Genomic DNA, 27,086 nt, shown 5'->3' on the forward strand with positions numbered 1-27,086 from the left:
AAAGCATGTTACCAAGGGCTAAGTCAGTCCATGCCTTTCCTTACATGGAGATTGTTCAGGGAGGGGTACGAGAGCCTTTCAGACACAGTAAGTTTCTGCTTGGCCTGTCATCAAATTTGGCAATTTTTCAGCCATTATTTTTTCATGTATATTCTGTCAACCTTTTCCCACCATTTGAAGGTGTCTCACAGCTCACTGATGTTGTTATTTTTTGTTTGTTTTCCAGTCTTTTTCTGTGTGTTCTTTTTGGATAGTCTACTGCTACTTTGTCAAGTTCACTGATATTTTCTTCTGCAATGTCTAACCTGCTGTTAATCCCAGCTGATATTTTATTTATTTATTTATTTTAATCTCAGACATTGTGCCAGTTTGGATTATTATGTCCTCCAAAACGCCATGTAATTTAATGAAATCTTGTGGGAGCAGACGTATTAATGTTGATTAGATTGGAATCCTTTGATTGTTTCCTTGGAGATGTGACTCAATCAACTGTGGGCAAACATTTGATTGAATTATTTCCGTGGAGATATGGACCCTGCCCATTCAGGGTGGGTCTTGATTTAATCACTGGAGTCCTGTAAGGGAGCTCACAAACAGAAGGACCTCAGAGCAGCTCAGAGAGACATTTTGGAGACAGCAGCTGAAAGCAGACTTTTGCTGACACTTAAGGGGTGCTAGCTCAGTGTTTGCTCTGCAGAAGCTAAGAGAGGACAAAATGCCCCAAGAGCAACATTTTGAAGAAGGCACAGGAGCTGAGAAAGGAGCTAGAACACAACATGGGATCAGCAGATGCCAGCCACGTGCCTTCCCAGCTAACAAAGGTTTTCTGGATGCCAATTGCCTTCCTTCGATGAAGGTATACATGTGTTGAGGCCTTAATTTGGACATTTTCATAGCCTTCAGACTGTAAATTTGTAATAAAATTAACCCCCTTTATAAAAGCCAATCCATTTCTGGTATTTTGCATAATGGCAGCATTAGCAAACCGGAACAGACATTGTTTCTTCTTTCATCTCTGAAAATTGTACTTGGGTCTTTTTACATCTTCCGTGTCTCCTTTTAAAATGCTCATGTGGAGTGGAGGAATGGGGATAAAAACTAAAGGACAAATGGGGTGGGATGGGGGATGATTTGGGTGTTCTTTTTCACTTTTATTTTTTATTCTTGTTCTGGTTCTTTCTGATGTAAGGAAAATGTTCAGAGATAGATTGTGGTGATGAACGCATAACTATGTTATCATACTGTGGACAGTGGATTGTATATCATGGATGATTGTATGGTGTGTGAATGTATTTCAATAAAACTGAATTTAATAAAAAAAATGCTCATGTGCTTCTCTACTTTCTGGAACTTGACTACTAATTCTATCTGTATCATTTCTGGGTCTGGTTCTATTGATTTATTTTTCTCTTCATTATGGATCCTATTTTCCTGCTTCTTTGCATGCTTGGCAAATCTTAATTTGGCTGACAGACATTTTAATTTTATCTTCTTAGTGCTAGATACTTTTGTACTTCTTTTAATAGTCTTGAGTTAGGTTCTGGTGTACAGTTAAATGACTTGGAAACAGTTCCATTCAAGGCTTGCATTTAAGATGTGTTAGTCAGGACCAGAGCAGCCTTTAGTGTAGGGCTAACTAGGCCCCTCTATTGAGGCAACACATTTCTGAGTATTCTAGCCGATGCTCCATGTCTTACAAGGTTTTTCTATTCTGGCTGGTGGGAGCACAAAATATTCCTGACCTGTGTGAGCTTTGGGGACTTTTATGCCTATTCCTTCAGAGGATTCTTTCCGGACCTCCAGTGTTCCCCTCTCATGAATGTATCCATTAGTGCTCTGCTGAATACTCAAGGGCATCCCTCTAATGGTCTCTGGAGTTCTCTCTCTCTCAGTGGGTAGCTCTCTCTCTCCTGTGATACTCTACCCTGTAAACTCCAGTTGCCTTGGGTCCTCCCAATCCCCAGATTCCCAACTCCATCTCCTTAACTCATGGAGACTATCAGGCTCCACCCAGCTTTCCCCTCCCGACCTGTGGCCTAGAAACTGTGCAGGTGGTAAGCTGGGGTGATAGTACATCTCAATTCATTTACTTCTCTGCTCTCAGGATCACTGTCCTGCGCTGCCTCTTGTCCATTTTCTAAAAACCTTTGTCTCATATATTTTGTCTGGTTTTTTTTAAAGGTGGGAGTTAAATCTGGTCCCTCCGTTGGAAGTCTGGCTTAGACAGTTAGAGAGGAGAGTTTTTCTCTCTCTCTGGGCTTGAACCTCAGAGGATGCAGGAACTGGTGCCATTTCACCTCTACAAGGAGGCTGAGGCCAAGGCCAACACAGCAGAAGGCAGAATCGAAAGCTGGAGAGTAACCAGGTCCCAGTGACATTGTGTGAGCTCTGAATCCAGTGAATCCACCAGACTTCTTACCTATATGAGAGAAAAAAACAAAAAACAACCTTTTGTTCAGGCCACATTTGCAAGTGAACAAGTCTTAAGTGATTTGCTTCTCTATGTGAATATACACATGAACGTGCCTTATAGAACTGTGGCAAAACTTGAATAAAACAATTTGCATAAAAACGCCCAACATACCTGTATACAGTAGGTGCTCACTAAATGTTTTTACTCTGCCCTGTCCTCGGGTATCAGCTTCTTTCCAGCCTATTGCTCTGGCCTTCAAAGTGGATCCATTTCTCTTTCCTGCACCTCTCAAATTCCCCTTTCTTTTGAGTAAGTCTGTTCTATTGGCTCCTCTCTGAGCAGAACGAGTTCTTCACAGTTCATATCCTGCCACCTCTGATTGCAGCTTTAAGAGGTGTAACATTTGATAAGCTCCATTTAGCTTGGCTGTGCTGCATTGTTTAAATGATTCAAAGACAAATTGCTCCCTGTCCCCACCCTCCCAAGGATTTCTGCTCTAAGGAGCCTGCTGACTGCAAGTTACCAGGAAATAAGGAAGGGGAATCAGCGGGGCAGTTTCTCCACTGTAAGGCTGAAAATCAGTTCCAGCCGTTGTTCTACACCAATCACACCCCATTATTCCTTGCTAATTGCAAGCCTGGTATGCAGGTTAACTCTTTGAGAACAATGATGGCTTTGATAGCTAAGGAGGTGCTTGGCTTTCCCAGCACCCCTCCCTTCCCCACTCATGCCCATGGGTCTCTCCCACCATCCTCAGTTGACTTGGGCTGTCAGGGATTCCAAGAGTCTCACTTTGGGAAGATAAGCCCTGGGGTGGGAGGAAATCTGTAGAAGAGCCTGTTCCCCAGACTGAGGAGAGTTGAGCTTTCCCACACCCACCTTGGAGGAGAAAGGGCTGGGCAAGAGGGAACCCAGTCTGAGGGGCTCATATCTAAATGATGTTGGAAAGCAGACAACCCAAATCAGCACTACCATAAACCCATGGCGCCCCTGCCTAGGCTAGGGCTCCCTTAGCCACAGAAAGTGTCCACTCCTCCTGGCCCAAAACAAGGGTGGAGAGCATGCCATAATGGCCCAAGGACACAGTGCCCCTACATCCACTGGAGCAGCTTGCTGAAAATACACTGAATAAATGCTAATATGTGTCAGCACTTTTTATGAGGAAATATTGTTTGGGGGACCATTTCATCTATAGAATCTGTTGGCCAGATGTTCACTCGGAACAAACGAAAATAACTGTAAGATAGACCATATGGCCCTCAAAGCCTAAAAAATTCACTACCTGGTCCTTTACAGAAAAAGTTTGCTGACCCCTGACATAGAGTAAAGGCGACTAAGGCCACAGGACAACTAACTACAATGTGCGAGACTGTCTTGAATTAGGTCCTGAGCCAGAAAAAGGACCTCAGTGGAACAATTGACAAAATTTGAATAAGGCTTGTAGATTAGATAATGAAGTGTATCAGTGTTAATTTCCTGATTTTGATCGTTGTACTATTTCTGTAAAAATGTTAACATTTGGGGACTCTGGGTGAAGGATAGGTGGGAATTCTTTGTACTATTTTTGCAACTCTTTTGTAAGTTTGAAATTATTTTGAAATAAAATGTCAAAAAAAGAAAAAAGATTGTGAGGAGATGCAGAGGGGCCTGGGGAAGGCAGCTATTAGATGGCGTGAAGCACTTGGAGCAGAGGAAGATTCCACTCTGCAGACAGCCCAGTGTGAGCTGAGGGACCAAAGTACACTAGAGAGCACAGGTGGAAAGAGAACACAGGTAGGGAGGACATGGGGAGGTGGGGCAGAATAGCGGAAGTATGTTACGACGTGATCCCAGCCCCTAAGTTCTAAAGCTTCAGGAAATGAACCAACCTGATGAAATGGCAAGTGTGTGAAAGGACCGGGATTGGCTGTGCCAGCTGGCAGAGGCCCAACGGGGCTGGCACACAGGGAGCAGGTCAGAGACAGCGCCTTGGGATTCACAGGAATCCAGGAGGCCTGGCGCCTTAACCCGGCTGTGAAGCAGGATTAGAGCCACCTTTACCTGGATTGCCAAGGGCACAGAGGCCTCGCTATGAAACACAAAACGTGCTTCCTAGCCAGGGAGGTGAACATGATCTGCTCTCTTGAGAATGTGCAGCCCAGGCTGACATCAGGAGAAACAAAGGGGCACCAGCAAAGTCACCCAGTCAGAATGCAGTCATGCCCTGGCCACACACAGCCACTCCCTGCGCTGTTTGTTTCCTCCGGTGATCAGAACCTGCTATCTAACTAAACTCTGGAAGAGATCAGTTTGCTGCTTTGTAAGCAGCACACTAGATCTGTGTGTAATGAAAAACAAAACAGAAACGTTATGCCCACTGCAAAAATATTTTCAAGCAAGAGACGATATAAAACAAAAAGAAGATCCTTATCAGGTAGGTACAAAAGGCCAAACCAGACAGTGTGGCCGCCAACTACAGGGGGCTTAATTGACCATGAGCCCCTGCTGCTATGCTCTGAAGCTCATCACACTGTCTACAGGAGGCCATGTTTCCCATCAGCCTCTCCCAGCCAATGACTGAGCACAGCAGGGATACTGAGGCAGACCCATTCCTGGGCGATATAGGACTCCCTGGATGGCCAACTTGAGCTCAGACTCCTCTACCACTTTGCCAAACTTTCCTTTGATTGCATGTTAGTCTAGAAGCTTCTACACAATTTCTCTCTCTCTCTCTACTCACATTGATACTTGCTTTGCAGCAGACGGTTCCCCCAGCTTCCGTTGACTCCCTCTGCATTTTCTCTCACACAGGTATTTCTGCTAATAAAATCTTTGCACATTTACTTCTGTCTTGGTGTTTTCTCCTCAGAGGACCTGGATGAATGCAGACAGCTTTGGACAATCCCACTCTGGTTCATGTCTGCCTTTCTCCAAGATGTCCCTGCTCTAGAGCTGCCTCTGAGGTGCCCAACACCCAGCAAAGCAGGTGAGAGGGGCAGGCTGCAGCAAGGCTTTGGAAAGGGAGGTATTTTAATAACATAAAGAGGAAAGAGGATAGGGAGAAGAAAATGAAAGAGATGTTTTCATTTTGGGGAAACCAAAAATCAAAAGAAGAGAGGGAAGGAAAGTGAGAGATGAAGAAAGAAAGGGAGAGAACGAGGGAAGAGGCTGCTCAGCTGTGCGGTGAGTGGGATAAAGTTCAAAGACTTGCATCTAGGTAATGGAAGGACCAGTGACACTGTGACTGAAGGACCCCTTCAGAGGACAGACCAGGAGACGTCTGCCAGTCCTGCTGCTGACTCAAGTCCCACCCCAAACTGTCCCATATGTCCCCACATTATCCATATTGGTGAAAACCATCAACGTGGAGAGAGAGTCCTATTTTTCCAGGAAGCAGAGGGAAATGTTCAGAAAATATCTCTATCTCCACACACTCCTAGGATGTTAGAGACACTAAGTGGGAGTCCCGGGAGGAAGAAGTGAAAGTTGTGATGTGGGAGAAGGTCATCCCCAGAGCAGGGGTCCGGGTGCAAGAGGACAAGCATGTCCTTGGACTCAGCTCCTGCCCACACTAAGAAAGCCCAAATGGTCCCAAAAGAACAGTCAGAGATAAAGAACTCCAGACTGTTAGCACTAGAAAAGGCCTTGGAGCTCGCCACCGGCCCTTTGTGTTGTGGGTTAGGAGATGAGGCTCAGAGAAGCTTAGAGCTATTAAGTTAAAGAGCTGGGATTAGAACCTGTCTGGCTTCCTAACACCAGTCTCATGACTCAAATCAAGAAAGCATTTCTGGGCTCCTCGCCTTGATGACTGTCAGCACTCATTTCTTTGTCTGGATTTTGGACTTAAAGCTGCCCCAAGTGATGAAATCATATTTGTCATTACTTAAAGCAGTGCCTTAAAATTTTTTTTAGGAAAACTCACAGTAGGAGATATATTTTTAATTATAGCCCAGCACACGTATGTAGCAAGCTAAGTTGTACTCTCCGGTGGCGATCAGAAGTGATCATCAAGCGTTTCCAAGAAAGCTAGAATTATGACCCTGTGAGGCCCTGATGGTCTCCATGGGTCATCCCACTGCAGTAAAACACACATATTCTGGGTCCGATGGGCACCCCTCAACTCAGATATCCACACAGTTATTGTTTTGACTACAATAACAATCATTCGCACTTTACTTACATATGTTACCTCGCTAGAAAATACAACAGCATAGCAAATAGATTATGTCATTCCCTTGTTCAAGGTATGAGTAAACTAAAGGACAGTCTATCAAGGCAACATGCCCAAGGCCACCCCTAGTAACTGACAGAGCTAGGGCTGAGACCTGGGTCCTCTCCTTCTCTTTCCACCTCAACTCCCTGCTTCCCCTCTCCACACACACACTCTCCAGTTTTTTTGATGATCCTCTGTTAAAACTGGTAGAATCCTCAGATTACAAAAATCCCCCAGTCCTTCCCTCTACATCTGGAAGTCTCTTCTAATTCTCAAATTCTGACTGTACTAAGAAGGCCCTTGAGTAGGAAAACTTTCTTAAAGTCATCTTATGGTAATCTGTTGAACAGAGTCCTCCCTCCAATGGGAGCTTCACCCACAGTCTGCTTCTCCAAAGTGCATGAGTGAATCTTCAGTTAGAGACAGTGGGTTGCTCAGGAAGAAACAGGAATCTGGGCCAGGGGATCAAGAAAAGTCACTGTGGCCTAGCGATGCGCAGATAGCTGCTCTAGAGGGGAAGGCAGAGATGGATGGTTCCTTCCCGTGTGAGGAGTCAGTGCTTCCGACTTTGGGAATAGTGTTCAGATGCTGAGTCAGGAGCAATTTAAAAAGCCCTCCAAGAAACTTAACGGAAAGACACTGTGTGCTGGGAGCTAATTGTTTTTATTAACTGATAGTGTTTACAGCTTCTTGAAAATATCATATACCCACTAGCACCCACCCCCGGTCCCTATTCTTGCCACTACAACCCCAGACCTCCCATTCGTCAACACAATTGCATCACGGGATCACCTGCTGGCCTCATCTATCAAACAGTCCACCATCCAGAGATGTTCCAGGATTTGTTATAGTTGGGATTAAACAAGGGGGGAGAAATTAACAGGGATGCTATAAATACAACTTCTCTGGCTCTTGTTAATACTCAGGGGGTCATAGGAAATCTCTGGTTTCAAACAACTGTGTTTGGAGTGATCCTGTTTACTTGAAATGTCTAGCCAAGATCTAACTTCACCCCATTAATACTAAATAAATAATTTCCACAGAAGCTATTTTTTTGTCTTCTTTGCCAAAAATTTTGAGAAAAGGGGCCAGCACAGAAGCCTTACATGCCTGTTTCATGTAAAAGCCAGAGGCTCAGTGGGAACTGGGCTTCCTTATTTTTTTAAGCTGTTTCATCACAGATAAAACTCAGCTGGTAAACCAGTTCATGCTCCCTGACTCATCAGGGCTACCACACTGATTGCAATCAAAGAGGTAGCTCTGTGCACTTTGCATTCTCTTCCTATCCAACCCGACTTTCTGAAAAGGATCTAACAAATATATGCACCCCAGGAGTGACTGGGAAGTAGAGTTGCCAGAATTAGCACAGATAAATTTCGGTGTAAGTATGTCCCATGCAATACTTGGAATATGCTTATACTAAAAATTGTTGTTTATCTGAAATTCAAATTTAGCTGGTCATCCTGTATTTTATCTGGTAGCCCAATATGCTGCCTTTTCAAAGGAATTTGCATTTTAACAGAGGACGATAATAGACAATGACTTGGTTAGAAAGGAGGATTTGTGGGTCTGTGCCAGGTAAGAGCTCTTCCTTGCCCAAGAATTTGCTCCACGTCAGAGGGGGCAGCTTATCTGGTCATTTCCTATCTTGTAGCTAAATAACGAAGCTCTGTGCTAATAGCCAGCACTGGTGAGTGCTTGCTACTTGACGTTCATGACGAGGGAGGTATCATGACCCCAGTTTTACAAAGAGGAGACTCAGCACAGGGAGTTTCGAGAACTTGCCACAGTTCACCCTGCAGAAAGGGGCCACCTGAGCCACTCAGGGTCAAAGCAGGAGGCAACATGCTCTTCCTCAAGCTGCCACACAGAGAAGGATGATCAGGGATACAGAAAAGGATCATTAAAAGGCTCACAGTCACTAGGGTCGCTATGATTTTTTAAAATAACAATAATAAAAATGAGCATTAAGAAGGGTGCAGAGAAATAAAACCGTTGTACCTTGGTGGAAATGGAAAAGGCTGCAGTCACTGTGGAAAATAGTTCAGCAGTTCCTCGGAAAGCTAAGCATAGACCTGGCAAGGAAGAATGTAGAAAAGGATCACTAAAAGGATCATTACATAAAATGAGGTCTACACAACATGCTTTGAGGGTACTAATGCTTACTGGGAGGGTTGAGGAAGCTTCAAGGACAAAGTGATTTTTGAGAAAATTAGTTAAAGGTCTGTCATGTTATAGGTATGACAACAAAAGTAGCAACAACAAAAGAAAAAAATAGATAAAATGGACCTCATCAAAATTTAAAACGTTGCAAATCAAAGGACATTATCAAGAAAGTAAAAAGAGAATCCACAGAATGGGAGAAAATAGTTGCAAATCATGTACCTGATAAAGGTTTAATATCCAGACTATATAAAGAACTGCTACAACTCATCCAGAAAAGATGAACACCCAATTTAAAAATGGGCAAAAGCATCCCCCCTAAGTGGGACCTGACTCCCAGGGGCGTAAATCTCCCTGGCAACGCAGCATATGACTCCCGGGGATGAATCTGGACCCGGCATCGTGGGATTGAGAACATCTTCTTGACCAAAAGGGGAATGTGAAATGAAATGAAATAAAGCTACAGAGGCTGAGAGATTTCAAATGGAGTCGAGAGGTTACTCTGGTGGACATTCTTATGCACTATATAGATAACACCTCTTAGGTTTTAACGTATTGGAATAGCTAGAAGTAAATACCTCAAACTATCAAACTCCAACCCAGTAGCCTTGACTCTTGAAGACAATTGTATAACAACGTAGATTACAAGCGGTGACAGTGTAATTGTGAAAACCTTGTGGTTTATCCAGTGTATGGATGGATGAGTAGAAAAATGGGGACAAAAACTAAGTGAAAAATAGGGTGGGATGGGGGGGTGGTTTGGGTGTTCTTTTTTACTTTATTTTTTATTCTTATTCTGATTCTTTCTGGTATGAGGAAAATGTTCAAAAATAGATTGGGATGATGAATGCACAACTATAGGATGGTACTGTGAACAGTTGATTGTACACCATGGATGAGTGTATAGTATGTGCATATATCTCAATAAAACTAAATTTTTAAAAATGGGCAAAGGAGTTGAACAGACATTTCTCCAAAGAAGATATATAAATGGCCAATAAGCACATGAAAAGATGCCCAACATCATTAGTCACCAGGGAAATGAAAATCAAAATCAAAAAGAGATACTGCTTCACACCCACCAGGACAGCTATGATTTTTTAAAATTACAACAATGACACGGGTTAGCAAGGATGCAGAAAAATAGAACCATTGTACACTGAAGGTGGAAATGTAAAAAGGTGCAATCACTGTGGAAAACAATTTGGCAATTCCTCAGGAAGTTAAATATATAGTTGCCATAAGACCTGGCAATCCCACTTCTAGGTATATACCCAAAGGAGCTGAAAACAGGGACTCAACTAGATATTGCACACCGACATTCACAGCAGGATTGTTCACAATTGCCAAAAGGTGGAAGCAGCATGTGTCCATTGACTGACAAATGGATAAATAAAAGGAGGTACATACATACAATGGAAAATTATTCCACCGTAACAAGGAATGATCTGGGGACTGGTGGTTTGATGGGTTGAGCCCTCTACCACAGGATTAGCCCTTGGCAAGACTGTTGCTGCAAGGGAGAGGCTAGGCCTGCCTATAATCGTGCCTAAGAGCCTCTTCCCGAAAGCCTCTTTGTTGCTCAGATGTGGCCCTCTCTCTCTAGCTAAGCCAACTTGGCAGGTAAAATCACTGCGCTCCCCACTACGTGGGATTTGACTCCCAGGGGAGTGAATCTCCCTGGCAACATGGAATATGACTCCCGGGGAAGAATTTAGACCCGGCATCATGGGATGGAGAACATCTTCTTGACCAAAAGAAGGATGTGAAAGGAAATGAAATAAGCTTCAGTGGCAGAGAGATTCCAAAAGGAGCCGAGAGGTCACTCTGGTGGGCACTCTTACGCACAATATAGACAGCCCTTTTTAGGTTCTAATGAATTGGAATAGATGGCAGTAAATACCCGAAACTATCAAACTACAATCCAGAACCCGTGAATCTTGAAGACGATTGTATAAAAATGTAGCTTATGAGGGGTGACAATGTGTTGGGAAAGCCATGTGGATCACACTCCCCTTTGTCCAGTGTATGGATGGATGAGTAGAAAAATGGGTGCAAAAAAAAAAAAAAAAAAAAGGCACCCAGTGTTCCTTTTTACTTTAATTGTTCTTTTTCACTTTAATTTTTATTCTTATTATTTTTGCGTGTGGTAAGGAAAATGTCCAAAAATTAATTTTGGTGATGAACGCACAACTATATAATGGTACTGTGAACAATTGAATATACACTTTGTGTGACTATGTGGTACGTGAATATATCTCAATAAAAATGAGTTAAAAAAAAACAAGGAATGATCTGATATATGCTGCAACATGGATGAATCTTGAAGACATCATTTGAATAAAATAAGTCAGACACAAGGGGACAGACACTGTGTGATTCCACCTATACGAAATCACTAGAATATGCAAGCACATAGAGACAGAAAGGAGAGCATTGGTTACCAGGGACCAGAAGGGTGGGCTGGGCGGGGAGTGGCAGGAATGGGGAGTCATTGCTTAATGAGTACAGAATTTTTTTGGGGTGATGAAGAAGTTTCAATAGTAGATGTTGGTGATGGTAGTGCAACATTATGCATGTAACTAATACCACAGAATTCTACATCTGAAAGTGGTAAAAATGGGAAATTTTGAATTGTATCTATTATGTCATTACAATAAAAAGTTGGAAGGAAGGAAGGAAGGAAGGAAGGAAGAAAGGAAGGGGATTTAATTAGGAGGGAAGTGGAGTGGGTACTGATCAGATTTCTTAAAATTGTAATTCCAACTGCTTGGTAAAGAGAAATAGTGTATCCTCTCTCATTGGATTTTCACCTGATTTAATTGGAAACTCAAGCTAAAATTTCAGACAAGTTCTCCTCCAACTTATCACTAAAGAAAATACTCCCTTCCATTTTCTGATAGGGCCTACTTCAGGACAAAGCCTACAAAATTACCATTTATCTCTGATTTATGCTCTAATAAAATCAACGTCAGTGTCTTGTTAACCTTGGACTTACCAATAGTGTTTACTTCAAGACATTCAGAGATGTGTCAGACCTAAATGGGGTGATTTTTTCCCCAGGGGATATTCAGCAATGTCTGGGGACGGTTCGCGTTGTTACCAGGTGGGGGTGGGTACAGTTTGCTACTGACATCTAGTTTGGCACAGGCCCCACTGCTGTTGAACATTGTGCAGTGCACAAACAGCCCTCCGCAAACAAAACATTATCTGAAACCCCGGCCTGAACTATTCATTTAATTCCTTCATCTGAGACGTATGTATTAAACACAAACTACGTCCAGTTGTTGGGTTAGATGACTGGAAGATGAAGATAAATAATCCCAGTTAAGAGATCACATTTGAACTTTATGAAGTTAACTGTGTGTGGAGGACAGTCTGGAGCAGAGGGACAAGCCAGGAGGCCTGGAGCTGTGGGGGCCGCAGGGTTATGATAGTGAAGGGGAAAGATGAGAGATTTGGGGATGCTACACAGGGCAGGACAGGAGGAAGAGGTCAACGATTTAGAAGTTGCGGGAGAAGAGTGAACACTGACATGGTTGATTTGGGGGGTTCACAAAGGGACAGGTGCTGGGTAAAGTTTGAGATGGGAAAGGGGATGAGCTCAGTCAGGTCTTTCCACCACTCCCCAAGAGCAATCAGAGATGGTCGCCCGTTAATATACCCTGACTTGACAGGCAAGAAGACTGAAGCACCTTTCTCCAGATCAGGCAGCCAGTTGGTTCTCTTACCCAGAAAAGAGAAATGACCATTTACTGAGCAACTAGGATGTGATGAATCCTTTATACACAGTGCATCTTTGCATCCTCACGGTAACACTGCAGGTAGCTACTGTTATCCCTGCCACACAGATTAGGACACACTGAGGTTCAGAGAGGCTAAAGAACCTTACCAAAGTTTTGAGAGCTCATGTGAGCAAAAATTATACATGTAAACGCCTTCTCCTTTACATCACCGTGATTCCTGCAGAGCACAATGCCCGCTGAAAGGTCCTGGCACTTGTCCCAGCTGGCAGAGCCCAAACCAGACAAATAACCTGTTCCCTCGGCACCAAGGATATGCCCCATGGAGACAACAGGTAGCTCATGGGACACTGGAGCCTCTGGTCAATATTTGCCTAGTAATTCCAGCAGGTAATAAACAGCTTACAGGTAGCCTCCCTCACCCACCACGTAGGCTGCATTAGCCCTTGGACTGGGCCCACCCAGAGCAAGTCTGGGCCGGAGCCTCCTGCCCTCCACCCTGGTGACCAGTGGCTCTCAAGCTCGCTGCACATTAAAACCCTCAAGGGCATTTTTAAAAGTCCTGGTGCCCAGGTCACACTGCAGGCAATTAAATCAGAATCGCTGGAAGTGGGACCCAGACAATATTTTTATAAGGCTTCTCAAGTTGCCGCACAGGTTGAAAACCACTGCTATTGGCAAATATGGTAAGGTTTGCATGGCCCCTAGTCCCTGAAGATCAGAACAAGGGGTGCAGCATTCAGCATGGCACCCCCTCCAATCATGCACATGGCTCCACATTCCCACTTCCAGCCGTGCCCCCCGGACAGACACATTCCCACGTAGAGGTACACATAGTCATATATACACATGCATCTCATGTACATACTCGCACACACATACACACACACACACACACACACACACACCCCATGATGACGTTCCTCAGTCCATTTATCAGAAGCCCAGAGGGGAAAGGTCAGTCAAACACCAGAGTTGGGTTCCTCCAATTCAGGGTCACGAGCCAGTCTCCGGAGTTTATCCCACATCCTCCCTGAGCCTGGACTATCTCAGCACAGCAGTTCTCTGCCCTCGCTGTGCACCAGAATAGACACCAGACCCACACCCCTGACGGGTCAATTCCAGGTTCCGGGATGGATGATCCCGATACACAACCAGCACTGAGCACCTCTGTTAGGGAAGGAAGGGGGGCTTTGTAATCATCCAACCCTGTCTGTATTAGGGGTGAGGAAACTGAGGCCCAGAGATGGGAAAAGATTTGCCCCAGGCCATGCAGGAAAGGGCCAAGGACTACATCCCCGAGCCGTGGTGAGCAGAGTAACAGCCAAATCCATCACTACTGCCGGCATTATGGGAGGCTTGATTGGTGCCAGACCCTTTTCTAAGGGTGTTGCACACATTCAACCCTCACAACCCTCGGATGCAGGTGAAACTTTTATTCCAATTTTAGAAATGAGGAACTAAAATTTAGAACTTGTAAGTAATTTGCCCAAGGTTGCGGAGCTAGCTGTGGCAAGGCTAAATTCACGTGCCTCCAACTCCGGTAACTTGCCCTTCACCACTAGCACCGAGAGGACATGTAAAGCCCTTGAAACAGTACCTCATAGGTAGAATGTGCTCAATAAATGTAGCTATTACTATTGTTGCTACTATTATAACTACAAGCAGGCATCCCCAGAATGGAGTCCACATGGTTCCGTTTCACCATGCAGCTGCAAGCCATCCCTGTGTCCAGAAATAGGACCAGGGAGGCTCAGTGAGAAAATATAAAGGAGAAATACCCGACCTTTGAGGTTCATTCCCTCTTATAGTATTTCTCAAAGAGCGGTCAGTGGACCACCTGTATCACAAACCTGGGTGTCTTTTTTAAAATTCAGATTCCAGGTCTCCCCCTCATACTTACTGAACCAGGATCTCTAGGTGGGGGCAGCTGGATATCTGCAGAACATGAGACCCCAGGTGATTCTCCTGATCTCCAGCACCATGGCCCACTGGCACTGGGGGTAGGGCCTTGCTAACTGTGGACCCCATGTATGTCTTTTAGTTATGGTGATCATAAACCACCACCACTACCACCCCCAAAAAAGTGAAGGACAATGTGTGGTTTATGTCTTTTTCATGCTTTAATGAATTTTTGTAAATTTTTTTGGTGATCTTGTATTAGTTTTCTATAGGCCTACCTCATTTTATTGTGCTTTGGTTTACTGCACTATCACAGATATGGCATTTTTTAACTAATTGAAGTGGCAAACCTGACTCAAGCAAGTCTATTGGCACCATTTTTCCAACAGCATGTGCTGACTTCATGTCTCTGTGTCACATTTTGGTAATTCTCAAAATAGCTCAAACTTTTCATTATTATTGTATCTGTTATGGTGGCCTGTGATGAGTGATCTGTGATGTTACTATTGTAATCATTTGGGGGCATGACGAATCATGCCCATATAAGATGGCAAACTTAGTTGATGAGTGTGTGTGTGTTCTGACTGCTCCTCTGACCAGCCGTCCCCCGTCCCTCTCCCTCTCCTTGGGCATCCCTATTCCCTGAGACACAACAATATTGAAATCAGGGCAATTAAAAAACCACAGTGGCCTCTAAGTGTTCAGGTGAAAGGAAGAGTCACATATCTCTCACTTTAAATCAAAGCTAGAAATGATGATGCTTAGTGAGAAAAGCATGTTAAAAGCTGAGGTAGACGGAAAGCTAGGCCTCCTGAGCCAAACCATTAGACAAGTTGTGAATACAAAGGAAAAGTTCTTGAAGGGAATCAAAATGCTACTCCAGGGGAGATCTAAGATGGTGGCATAGAGAGGAGTGGAAGTTAGTTAGTCCCCCTGGAACAACTAATGAGCAACCAGGAACAGCTAGTAAACAATCTGGAATAACTGCAGGGGGACAAATGTGACTGTGCACTCATACACCAACCTGAATTGGGAGGAATGCCTGAGATCGCAGCATAAAACCTATAAGTAAAAACTGTGGATCCAAGCCAGGAGCCCCCTCCCCACACAGCCCGAGCTGCAAAGCCTCATGGAGCTAGAGAGCAGCTTTCTCTGAGAGAGTGAATATAGCACAGCTGAGCTCCAACTGGGGTTTTAATTAACAAGTGTGGACTGCTCCATATGAATCCCCAACAAGCAGACAGAGGCTTTGGGTGAAGACTGACCTTGGAGACCCAGACTGGCCCTGAAGGGGGATTTCTGTTACTGTTTCGGCTCAGTGGAGAAAGCCTCAGCCATTTCCAGTTCCCAGTGCTCTGACCCAGACAAGGGTGGAGATAGCACAGACAGAGAGAGACCATTGAAATGCTAATGACCTCTCCCTAGGGTGTCTATCTTCCCTAAGAGAAAAGGGGTGGGGCCCAGCTCTACTATTGCCTTCCATTCAGAACCAGAGCCTGGGGGGAAACAGCCATGGGCCACACCTCCTTACACCAGTCTGGAGTTACAGGCTGACAGAAGCCACGTGCTGGGCAGAAAAGCACAGTGACCCGAGGCCTCACAGGGTGTACCAATTTTCTAAGACATACCCTCAAGGAAACCAGATACTGAATATTTCTTCCTTCTTGGACCTGAGCCTGTTCTGGTCTGGGAAAACCTGATTGGGGTAATCAAGGAAACCATGCCTACACAACAGAAAACTACAGCCTACACTAAGAGAAACAAAGTTATGGCCCAGTCAAAGGAACAAACTTACACTTCAACTGAGATACAAGAACTTAAACAACTAATACTAAGTCAATTCAGAAAGTTTAGAGAGGATATGGCAAAAAAGATGGACCATATAATCAAAACACTGGGAGTACATAAGGTAGAAATTGAAAGTCCGAGAAACCAACTGGCAGAATCTATGGAAATGAAAGGCACAACACAAGAGATGAAAGACACAATGGAAACATACAACAGCAGATCTCAAGAGGCAGAAGAAAACACTCAGGAACTGGAGAACAAGGCATCTAAAAGTCTACACACAAAAGAACAGATAGAGAAAAGAATGGAAAAATATAAGCAACATCTCTGGGAACTTAAGAACAAAACAAAAATCTGGAATGTGCCTGTCATTGGTGTCCCCAAAGGAGAAGAGCAGGGAAAAGGGGCAGAAGCAATAATAGAGAAAATAATCAATGAAAATTTCCCATCTCTTATGAAAGACATAAAATTACAGATCCAAGAAGTGCAGCATACCCCAAACAGAATACATCTGAATAGCCCCACGCCAAGACACTTAACAATCAGATTATCAAACATCAAAGATAAAAAGAGAATCCTGAAAGCAGCAAGAGAAAAGTGATCCATCACATACAAAGGAAGCTTGATAAGACTATGTGCTTATTTCTCAATAGAAACCATGGAGGCAAGAAGGAAGTGGGGTGATATATTTAAGATACTGAAAGAGAAAAACCACCAACCAAGAATCCTATATCTGGCAAATCTGTCCTTCAAATATGAGGGAGAGCTTAAAATACTCTCTGACAAACAAACAATGACAGAGTTTGTGAACAAGATACCTGCTCTACAGGAAACACTAAAGGAAGCACTGCAGATAGAAAGGAAAAGACAGGAGTGAGAGGTTTAGAACACAATTTGGGGAGATAGTAGCAATGTCAGTACACTGAACAAAGATGACTGTGAGTGTGGTTGAAAGAGGAAGGCTGGGACCATGTGGGACACCAGAACAAAAGACAAAGAAGGATAAAGACTAGGACTGCGTAACTCAGGGAAACCTAGGGTGCTCAACAATTGTAATAAAAGGTACAAATATGTTTTTACATGAGGTAGAACAAATGAATGTCAACATTGCAAGGTGTCAAAAATAGGGTGGGATTGGGGGGGAAATACAATCAATGCAAACTAAAGACTATAATTAATGGAAACATTGTATTATGCTTCCTTTAATGTAACAAAAGCAATATACCAAAGCTAAATGCTTATGGAGAGATGGATTGGGGGAAGGATATGGGACGCCCGGCATTGGTGATGTTGCCTGACTCTTTATCCTACTTAGGTTAATGGTATCTTTCCTTTTGTTGCTTTCTAGCTGTCATGTTTTTGTTGTTGTTGTTGTTTTATTTCTCTCTTTTTTCTTTTTATTTTGTCTCTCTGCCTTCTTTTACTCTTCCTCCTCTTTGGGGAAGAAATGGAGATGTCCTTATATAGATAGTGGTGATGGTACTGAATACATAAATATGTGACTATACAAGGAACCAACAATTGTTTACTTGGGACGGAATGTATGGTGTGTGAACAAAACTGTCTTAAAAGAAAGGGGTTGATGAATAAACCTTGAGGGCACTGTATCGAGTGAAGTAAGACAGACACATAAAGCAAATATTGCAGGGTCTCAATGATATGAACTAATTATAATATCTAAACTCATAGACATGAAATATAAGTTACCAGGATATAGAATGAGGCTAAAGAATGGGGAGTGGTTGCTTATTATGAGCAGAATGTTCAACTAGGGTGGACTTAAATGTTTGGAAATGGACAGGGGTGATGGTAGCATGTTGTGAGAATAACAGTGCTGAAAGCTGTGTGAATGTGGTGGAAAGGGTAAGCTCAGAGTCATGTATGTCATCAGAAGGAAAGTTGGAGGTTAAAAGATGGGAATGTATAAAACAGTGAATCTTGTGGTGGACAATGTCCATGATTAACTATACAAATATTAGAAATCTCTCTCATGAACTAGAACAAATGTATGACACTATAACTAGAAGCTAATAATAGAGAGGCATATAGGAAAAAATATATACCTATTGCAAACTATATGCTACAGTTAGTAGTGTTTTAACATCCTTTCATCAACAGCAACAAATGCACTATACCAAAAGTATGAATCAATAATGGAGGGGGTGTTGGTTAGGGGTATGAGAGGATTTGAGACTCCTTTTTTTGTCTTCATTTCTTTTCTGGAGAAAAATTGAAAAAAATTGTGGTGATGGATGCACAGCTGTACGATGGTATCATGGGCAATTGATTGTACACTTTGGATCTTTGGATAGTTGTATGGTATGTGAACAATCTCAATAATATATATACATATATATGCAAATTGAAAAAAAAGTGCTACTCCAGATAACACACGAATGATAAGAAAGTGACACAGACTTCTTGCTGATATGGAGAAAGTTTGAATGGTCTGGATAGAAGATTAAACCAGCCATGACATTTCCTTAAGCCAAGGCCTAATGCAGAGCAAGGCCCTAACTCTGTTCAATCCTATGAAGGCTGAGAGAGGTGAGGAAGCTGAAGAAGAAAAATTTGGAGCGAGCAGAGTTTGCCTCATGAGGTTTAAGGAAAGAAGCCGTCTCCATTACATCGAAGTGCAAGGTGAAACAGCAAGTGCTGATGGAGAAGCTGCAACAAGTTATCCAGAAGATCTAGCTGAGATCATTGATGAAGGTGGCTACACTAAACAACAGATTTTCAGTATAGATGAAATAGCCTACTGCAAGAAGATGCCATCTAGGACTTTCCTAAATAGAGAGAAGTCTATGCCTGGCTTCAAAGCTTCAAGGGACAGGCTGACTCGCTTGTTAGCGGCTAATGCAGCAGGTTGACTTTAGGTTGAAACCCATGCTCGTTTTCCACTCTGAAAATCCTGGGGCCCTTAAGAATTATGTTAAATTGACTCAGCCTGTGCTCTAGAAATGGAACAACAAAGCCTGGATGACAGCACATGTGTTTACATGTTTGACTGAATATTTTAATCCCGCTGTTGAGACCTACTGCTCAGACGAAAGAGATTCCTTTCAAAATATCACTGCTCATTGACAATGCACTTGGTCATCCAAAAGCTGTGATGGAGATGTACAATGAGATTCATGTTGCTTTCATGCCTGGTAACACAACATCCATTCTTCAGTCCATGGATCAAGGCGTGATTTTGATTTTCAACTCTTATTATTGAAGAAGTGCATTTCATAAGGCTATAGCTATCCTAGGTAGTGATTCCTCTACTCGACCTGCGCAAAGTTGATTGAAACCCTTCTGGAAAGGGATCACCATTCTAGATGTCATTGAGAACATTTAAGATTCATGAGCGGCTATGTGAATCCCACGGATGAACCTGGACCCGGCACTGTGGGATTGCCAAAGCCTTCTTGACCAAAAGGGGGAAAAGAAATGAAGCAAAATAAAGTTTTAGTGGCTGAGAGATTTCAAATAAGTTGAGAGGTCATTCTGGAGGTTATATTTATGCAAGCTTCAGCCAAATATTGCAATTTGCCACAGTATGCCAAGCCCCAACCAACAGTATTCCTGAAACCCTTAAAGAAAACCCAGGGCTCTATCTAAGACTCTATAAAAATTTTACTTATTAAGCTTATTTTTTCCAGAAAATTAAAGCCTCCAGATTGTTCTTATGCCAGATAAGCCCTGAAACTTAGAGGTACCGGTCTCTCGAAGAACATCAACCAGTTTCATTCCTCTACACCATAATGTCAATACCCCTTTTCAGCATGAAGACATTAAAATGGCCATTGCCCAAATATCCCTGAAGATTGAAAGAATGATCGAATGAGAGGGAGGAGTTGTAACGGAAAAGTTAGGATTTAAAAAATAATTATGACTGCTGACTCATTATACAGATATTTCTTTTTAGTTTCTAGTGTATTAGAATAGCCAGAAGGAAATACCTGATAATAATGAGTTGTAATCCAGTAGCCTTGATCTTTGATAATGATTATATAATTATATAGCTTTTATCTTGTGACCGTGCGATTGTAAAAACTTGGGACTGACACCCCCTTTATCCAGTGTATGGGTATATGAGTAATAAAATAAAGACATCCATGAAAAAAATAAATATTAGGTTGGGAAAAAAAAATAAGGAAAATCTGAGAAAATGTTACAGACCAGAAGAGCATAAGAAGACATGAAAAATAAATGAATGCATCCTGTATGAGATCCTTGGATAGAAAAATGACATTAGTGTAAAAATTAAGGAAATCCAAATAAAATAATGATTTTATTTAATAATAATATATTGATAGTGACAAATGTACTATAGTAATGTACGATCTTAACTATAGGAGCAACTGGGTACAGGGTATACAAGAACTGACTGCACTAACTTTGCCACTTTTCTGTAAATCGGAACTATTCAAAAATATAAGGTTTGTGAGAATTAAAAAAAAAATATTCATTGGAGGGGGTCAAAATATCAACTTATTAACAGGAGTTTGTAGAAGTTGATTCTAACCCTCATGGATGATTTTGAGGGGTTCAAGACTTCAGCGGAGGAAGTAAATGCAGATGTGGCAAAGGTAGCAGAGGACTACAGTTAGAAGTGGAGGCTGAAGATGTGACTGAATTGCTGCAATCTCATCGTAGAACTTGAACAGATAAGGAGCTGCTTCTTATGGATGAGCAAAGAAAGCAGTTTCTTGAAATGGAAACTACTCCTGGTGAAGATGCTGTGAACGTTGTTGAAATTACAACAAAGGATTTAGGATATTACATAAACTTAGTTGCTAAAGCAGTGGCAGGATTTGAGAGATTTACTCTAATTTTTAAGGAAGTTCCACTGTGGCTAAAATGGTGTCAAACAGCATCACGTGCTACAGAAGAATCTTTAGTGAAAGGAAGAGTCCATTGATGTGGCAGACTTCTTTGTTGTCTTATTTTTAGGAAATTGCCACAGCCACCCAAACCTTCAGCAGCCACAACCCTGATCAGTCAGCAGCCATTACATTGAGGCAAGATCCTCCACCAGCAAAAAGATTATGAAGGCTCACATGATGGTTAGCATTTTTTAAGTAATAAAGTATTTTGTAATTTAGGTAGGTATATTGGTTTTAGATGTAATGCTAGTGCATGCTTAATAGACTATGGTATAGTGTAAACATAACTTTTGTATGCCCTGGGAAACCAAAAAGCTTGTGTGATTTGCTTTATTACAGCAGTCGGGAACTAAACCTACAGTTTCCAAGGTAGCCCTGTACTGAAAAAAAAAATTTTTTTAAAGGCAACTAAAAAATTTGAGGCTCCTATGCTCATTTTTAATAGCTTACTGAAGTATAATCAATATACAATAAGCTTCACATATTTAAGTGTATAATGATAAGTTTGACATATGTAGATACCTGGGAAACCATCACCACAATCAAGATAATGAACATATCCATCACCCAAAAGTTTCCTTGTTCTCTTTTGCAGAAATACCTATCTTCTATCTTCCCTCCATTCCATTCTGTCTATGTACTTTCCACCTCACTTCCAAGCCCTTTGGTCATCTGAACTTGTGAATTAGAAGGAAAATAGGTGTTGGTGCCCTTTCCTAGTGAGCACTGCCATCAAAACAATCCTAGAGATACTGCCTGGCGTAATAGAACAGCCCTCAGCAGCTGGGAATAAACTAAACATGCTTTAGAGGATCTTGGGCTTCAGTACAGACAATGTGGTTATAACAGGAAAAAAAAAAATGGAGTAGATCACAAGCTTCTGATTCTGCACAGGAAGTTCTGGTCCCTCTGCCCAGAATACCCTCCACTGGTATCATCCAACTTTCAAACTCCTATTCATCCTTCAAAACCCACTGCTTCCTCTGGAAAGCCTCCTTTAGACCCCCAGTAGCCTTATCCCAGGGATAGTGACAAATGGCAGGTAGTATCTTCCACCAAGTGTTAAACAAAATCAGAGAACTAGGGATATCATCCTGACCACCTCCTAGCTAGAGGGACTGTGATTTCTAAGCCTCCTCCAAAGCACAGATTTCTTTCTCCTTTTCTTTAAATGTTTCCAAGAGGATTCACAAATGCCTACTGTATTACCTTACAGCCTCCTCATGCCCAGCTCCTTGGCAACTATGACATTTGGCTCTGCTCGCCCACCCCAAGAGTCATCTGCAGAGTCTTCCTGGCTGACCCCACTTCCCTCCCAACTCCCTGGAACCAGGCCAGCAGCCCCTCCAGCCACTACACACTCACTTCAGCCACCTGCAGGGAAAGTGCAGGAGGTGAGGAGGAGAGGCAGGAAGGAGGAAGATGGAGTTCAGATCTGTGTTCCATGTTCGCAGGAGCAGGACAAAAGTGGCGCCCGTGCAGACCAACTCTACTTTCTTAATCAGATCAGATGTCTCTCCCCTACAGGTTGTGACTTCCTCAAGCCAGGACCATGGCTACATAACAATTATCAAAGTCAGCATAATAGCAGCTGAGTTTTAGTGACCACTTACTATTTATAAGGGGTTAGATGTAGTTCTTTTGCATGCATAATCTCATTTAACACTCACAACAACCCCATAAGTTGTAACATTATTATCTCCACTTTGCACAGGAGACACGAGGGGTAACTTACCCAAGTCACACAGCTAAGACAGGGCAGGATGAGGACGTGAGTGCCGGCAGCCTGCCTACAGAGCCCGAGCTTTTCATCCCAAACTCTGGTGCTCTCTTCACCTCAAATCCCAGAACCAGCATATAGTGAATCCAAAATCAGGATCTTTCTGGACACTTTGATGTCGAGCTCTCAGACCAGGGCTTCAAGCCTCCACCCATGAGGACACCATTCTCAAGGCTTTGGTGAGAGGACCTGGCTCCTGTCCCATTGCAGGACTGAGGACAGAGAGAGAGTGCCGTGGGACCCACCCATGTACATTTCCTCCTCACCAAGGCTCCTGGGCTCCACGTCTGCCATTGGACGTCAGTGGCAGGAGCAGAGTCACAAGTCAGGACAAATGGTGAAGCTGGTTCCTTGCATGTAAGAAGCACGCCACACTCCACAGCCACCACCAACCTTGTCTTGTGTAGACCTGACTGGGGTCTTAGAAAAGAAAGATGAACAACGTCTCCCCACCTCCCCAGCCATGGCCTGTGTAGGCCACAGCAGCAAAACAGAGAGCTGACTAATTATGCATCATAAAGTGAAAGGAATTTGGAGTTTCCAGGCAACCCAACAAGAAGGAAACAAAGAGTCCAGGAAGCAGAAAAGGTGAGAGCAGGAGGAGGGTTTGGAGAGAAGGAGAATAACGTGGTAGCTGGTGGAAGCCTGAGAAGCGAGTCCAGCAGTACAAAATTCTTTTGAGGTGGTCAAGGAACTCCAGAACAAACATGTCTCATATTCAATTCAAATGTATTTGCTCTGTTGTTCCAAGAGATGAGCGTTGCCTGTCTGTTGCCCCTCAGTCCTTCAGTAAAAGTTGGTTTCACACAAAAGTTTGCTGTCCTTGATACTTTGGGACATGATGGAAGTAGAATGGCATTTGGTGGGGAGCAAAAGAGAATAGAAGAAGGCAACCAAATAGGCTCAGAACAAAACTCAGAATTTAGAGGAAAAACAGAGAAAACCTGGATTGATTCATGAGAATATAATCCCTGAACCTTAACCACATCCTATTCCATCCCCCAGAAATCTTAATGAGGATTCTTCTGGTGAACGCTCACAGTATTGGAATAAGGGGATCAAGCCATATAGTAATCATTAAAGCAAAGATTGATCCCCAAAGGCTAGAGGATGTGGATCATAGGGCTTACTGGAGTAAGAAAGATGTTCAAAACCCCCTTTATACAGATCAGGAAACTGAGGTTCTGAAACACAGTAAGTGACATAGACAAATAAGTGCTAACTGAATCCACGTCCTCAGTTCTTTTTACCATACTATAGCTCCTACCCTCTCTTTACTTATGTCAACGAAAAGTGGAAAAATTCAATCTTCAATTTATTTTTCCTACAGAATTACCATTTTCTGTATGGTACCTAATGCCCAGGTGTTTTTATCTCATATAAACTAAATATCCAGATGACTCAATCCTTCCAGCTGAATCTTGTCTAAGCTCCTTATCTCGAGCTGGTTCGAGGCTCCATTGACCTGTGTGCTGGTGGGTCAGGGCACTGGGTTCTGGCTCCAGCATGTCACCGACTGGCCACCAACCCTGGGCAGCTCATCTGCAAAGTGCAGGCTCTGAGTCAAGGGCTGCTGAGAGGTCTTCAGCATTTCAGGTGATTGGCTAAAAAACAAAACAAAAGAAAAACCTCATTGACCAGGACTTATGTTTTCACAGTGATATTGTGTAAGCTTATTCCGAGAAAGTCACAAAGAAGCCCCCACGCAAAAACAGACCACCCCAGTGAGAACAAGGATTTTAGGGTAATGCGTCTTCAGAAGATATTCAGTCCACACCCTGCCTCCAAACCTCCAAGACAGAAGGACAGCCACTCTCTTTTTAGATATCCCAAGGGAAAGGCAAGAGTTTTCTATACATTTCTTAAATTCTACCATTAAAAAAAAAAAAGGAAAATGTTAAGGAAGATAAATAGCATCTGCTGAGCAGCTACTATGTGCCAAGCACCATGCTCTGTATTTTATATTTTCTATACTATAGAATTGTCACAGTCCTGAAGGATACAAAATTTTAAGCCCATTTTACAGGTAAGGAATCTAAGGCTCATGGGGGTTAGCAGCTTGCCCCTTGGTGATGATGATGCAAACCCAGATGTGTTGGGCTCCCCAAACTATGCTTCACTTCTGTTTTCTGGCCTCTCTGCTGCCATGAGGAGGAGAGGAAGGGCCATATCCTGGCCCTCGGCTTTGCAGGCTCAGGGCTGAGCTTCATCCTTTCCCCAGAGGTGAGCAGGCTCCGGTGGTCTGACTCACCCCAACCACACTCAGAGAGGCTAACTTGAAAACAGTATGGTGTTTATCCATTTATTATGGCTGGTGACAGGATGCCTGCTCCTGGTTAGCCGTGATCTACTGTGTCAAGAAGCCAAATCAAGGTCAGCCCTAACTTGATAAGAAGGAAATCCATGCAAAATGAATTTAGGGGTTTTAAGAATCCTTTCAACAAAGTGCCATGGGCTAGTGAGCCACCCTTCACCTCCAAGGGGCTCTACATGCCAATTGGTCTCTGCTAGACAACCGCCAACGAGCCCACACTCTCCCTACAGGCCACACTCCTGCTTCAGCCTTGTTATGGGAACATCCCTCATTTTCTTTTCTGCACCCTTCCAAACCTCATTAAAGTTCCCAAATGTCCACATTATTTTTCACTGACTTGTTTTGGGGTGAATGCTCCCCACAACAAGAACCACACAGGCCCTTTAATCAAATCAGTAATGCATCCCCAGAACACACCAGGGACTGGTCGTCTCGGAGGAGCCATCTTGTATATGCAGCTCCTTCCTGTACCTGTGGATTCTTGGTGGCTTCTGCTGCAGGACTTGGTGCTTGCTGGCCTTATTCTAGGCTTCTGCCCACTTGCTCAGTCCACTCAATTACAAATGCTACCCCTTTACTTCCTCAAAAACAAAGGAGATGAAGTTCAGGGTCTCTCCCTGCTCTGACCCACTCTGCCTCTGCCTCCACTTTTGTCCACCTGCCATTTGTTCCCCCACTGCTCTGGGAGAAGACCTTTCTATCAGTCATTCCTTGAGCGTAGAGATCACCCATCCCTCACAATGCTGCCTCCTGGCTGTCCCAGGCTTGCCCAGGGCAGCTCCACCCTGCCCTCCTGAGAACACACACCAGCCACAAGATTGCATCATGCACACCTTTAGACTGCAAGTGCCACATGGGCAAGGACTCTGCTATTTGTCTTGGCACCACCTTTTTTATTAATTCCCTTCTGTCCTCATTTACGGCCCCATAAAACTATAGGATTAAAAAGAAATAAATAATCAATTGGCCGTTGGCACTCCCTTTTTAGGGTAGGGATGGGGAAAGAGCCTACTTTCCAAGTTCAGAAGTGAGAGCATCACCTTTCACCTACATAAGAAGATGAACCCAACATACCTTGCTGAGGTTGAGAGGCTCACCTTCAAGCCTTTTGCCATCTGAGTACAAAAGGACGTCCGTCATCTTTGGAACTCTTCTACATCTTCCACCTCATCCCATCTACTACTTTCCAAGTCCCAGCTACCTTGCATCTTCGAACTGCCCAGAGCTGCCCCAAATCCCTATCACATCCTATCACTGCCCATCCCTGTTTTCTTCCCTGGGATCCCAAACTCCCCAGTGGTGAAGTCTTTCTCCCTTCACCAATACCTTTTTCCTTTGGCACATTTATGCTTTCCTGAGAAATCTTTCCCCTCTACGGGACCACACTCACCTTATTTGTAAATGAGGGAGAATGAAAGTAAGGGAGCTCTCCCAGAAGCATCCTCTCTATCTCCTCCTATGCAACTCTTGGCACTCCATAGGCAACCTGCCCCTGCAGAGGGAAAAAATTCTGCATGAGTGACAGCATCTGTCTCCTCTTTAGTTCCCAGAGAACCTTTCTGACCTTTGCTCTGCCATCAGTTAATCTAGTCTACTTTCTGAAAGACCCACGTAACTCCACCTTCATCGCCTCTTGCTGCAGTAGTTGTCAGTTGTCTGACTTCCAGAACAAGCTTCCTACCTCCACATTTTAGAAACAACCTGGATTTTGGTTTCCCTCTAGCTCATTTTAAAAAAAGAACTCCATTTTCTCAAACATTTGCTCCCACTGCTGGAGGCAGGCACCTCTCTCCTTTACCACCCATGGCTGCTCCATCTCTGTGACCTTAAAATTCTGACCATATCGGGTCTCTTACAGAGCACTTCTTCTCCACTCCACAGCCACCATCCTCACTGTGGACCCCCTCACCTCCTGCC

General features: G+C 43.4%; 1 long non-coding RNA gene across 1 annotated transcript; it reads right to left on the minus strand.

Moving 5' to 3' along the window:
* Positions 1-1,203: 1,203 nt before the first annotated feature.
* Positions 1,204-26,713, minus strand: LOC119516859. The gene is made up of 3 exons (XR_005213385.1): positions 26,560-26,713; positions 24,321-24,459; positions 1,204-2,419 (listed from the first exon to the last, which is right to left on the minus strand). It is a non-coding gene; the product is annotated as an uncharacterized LOC119516859 (long non-coding RNA).
* Positions 26,714-27,086: the final 373 nt, after the last annotated feature.

Source organism: Choloepus didactylus, chromosome 20 (genome assembly GCF_015220235.1).
Source record: "Choloepus didactylus isolate mChoDid1 chromosome 20, mChoDid1.pri, whole genome shotgun sequence".
NCBI lineage: Eukaryota > Metazoa > Chordata > Mammalia > Pilosa > Megalonychidae > Choloepus > Choloepus didactylus.